This window comes from Balaenoptera musculus, chromosome 1, assembly GCF_009873245.2.
Source record: "Balaenoptera musculus isolate JJ_BM4_2016_0621 chromosome 1, mBalMus1.pri.v3, whole genome shotgun sequence".
In the NCBI taxonomy this organism is placed as follows: Eukaryota; Metazoa; Chordata; class Mammalia; order Artiodactyla; family Balaenopteridae; genus Balaenoptera; species Balaenoptera musculus.
Window position 1 is genome coordinate 23,487,388 of NC_045785.1, and position 1,673 is coordinate 23,489,060.

At 48.9% G+C, this 1,673-nt stretch overlaps 1 pseudogene; it reads right to left on the reverse strand.

The window, feature by feature from the left end:
* Positions 1-463: 463 nt before the first annotated feature.
* On the reverse strand, positions 464-1,207 carry LOC118880738 (annotated as a pseudogene).
* Between the last annotated feature and the right edge of the window lie 466 nt (positions 1,208-1,673).

The following is a 1,673-nucleotide window of genomic DNA, read 5'->3' on the forward strand; positions in this document are numbered from 1 at the left end:
GGCATAGACCTGTGGGGACTCCTCTGATCTGGAGCTGGTGCTCCCCCTTCGCCCAGCTATTCAGGGAGGGGTGTGAGTTCCCCTCACCGTGGGCACCTGCTCTCACTCGGTGCATTTTTATTTCAGTCGACAAATGTAATTCATTTAAGGCTCTCTGCTGGTTATTTCATGTCTCCAAAGCATGCTCTTCATGCAAAGATCAATTGCAAGAGAACACCTAGTTACCGAGGACTATAGTCCGGGACACAGTCTCTCAGAGAGCTCTGAGGAACTGCTTGGAAGAGGCAGGGGGAGGTGAGCATATATGTGGTTTTGGAGAAGGGGTACATGCACTCACACACGCATCTTGGTAGAAGGTTGATGCTAGTCACGAAGCACACATATCTCAGCTAAAGATTTTAGTGCTTTTCTTTTTTTTTTTTTTATTATAAATGCTTTATTTATTTATTTTTTCACAGAGGAAGCTTGGTGGTGGATATGTAGCCATTTGATGTTTTTATGACTAAGAGTTAAAGTTCAGGCTCTCTTTCTTATAGAATGTAAATGTGCACCAACACAGGTATATGTAATTGTTATCAAAATTAAGCTTAGTCACTAAAAGAAGATTCGCTGTCTGAACTTTCTTCTGTAATTTTTTCACCTTCTACATCAGGCACTGGGTCATCTGGCCTCTCAAGAAGATCTGGGTCTAGTCCTTCCGATATCACTTTGTTTCTTATTGCCATCACTGGAACACCCACTTGAACCATTTTGAGATATCTGGCATATCTTATGTCCTTGGCTACTGTTAAGATTTTCTGGTGTTACTTCACTTTCCTGTGGTCCAGAGTCCTGTAAACTGTTCTGTGATTGCTCTGCAGTGGTTTCAGAATGTGTTTCATTTGTGATCCTAGTGACACTTATAAGAGATACTTCAAATATGACATCATCTAGCCCTGGGATAGATGGCAACTTTGCATCTAAAATATTGAGAGTTGTTTCAATTTGCTGGATACGAAGGGAAAGGTCTGCCAGCTTCTCCTCACAAACTGCAGAAAAGGGGTTGAGGAACTGTACAGTGTGCACCACAAATTGGTTTAGAAATGCCACCGTTCTTTTCTGTTGAATAGCTGGCACCTTAGTCAGGTCTATGCCTGACCACGTGAGAGGAAGCCCATCCTCATCCATCTCCTCAGCGGGTGGGGGACCCAGGGCTCACCCACAAACCCCTCCCCGACCGGCCCCGCCCAACCCGGTAATAGCGTCCTACTGCTTTTCTAAGTGTGGGAAGATGCAACAAATTGGGTTGTCTTTGGCTGGGGCTGGGTTGTCAATCAAGGGAGGGTGGGGTTTGGAGACAACTGTCCTCCTGCTGCCACCAGGCCACGGGATCTGCAGGGTCACCGCCACTCAGCCCAACCCTGCCCTCGGGTGGAGAGACGGCTTGGCTGGGGCGTCTGCGCTGTTGGTCACCGGCCTCCAGCTCTGCTCAGCATGGGCTCAGCCTTCTGGGCAGCTGTCCTGTTGGCGGAGTTGGGCATTTTGTGTTCTGGGGGGCGTGGCCTGTCTGTTCCTGCTCTCCTGGGGAGCCTGGGGGAGCTGAGGGCTCTGAGGCAGCAGGAGAGACCTGCCAATGAGACAAACGAGCAAGGCCAGCATCCCAGGGCTAGGTCCCTGAGGCACCTAACGGAGGC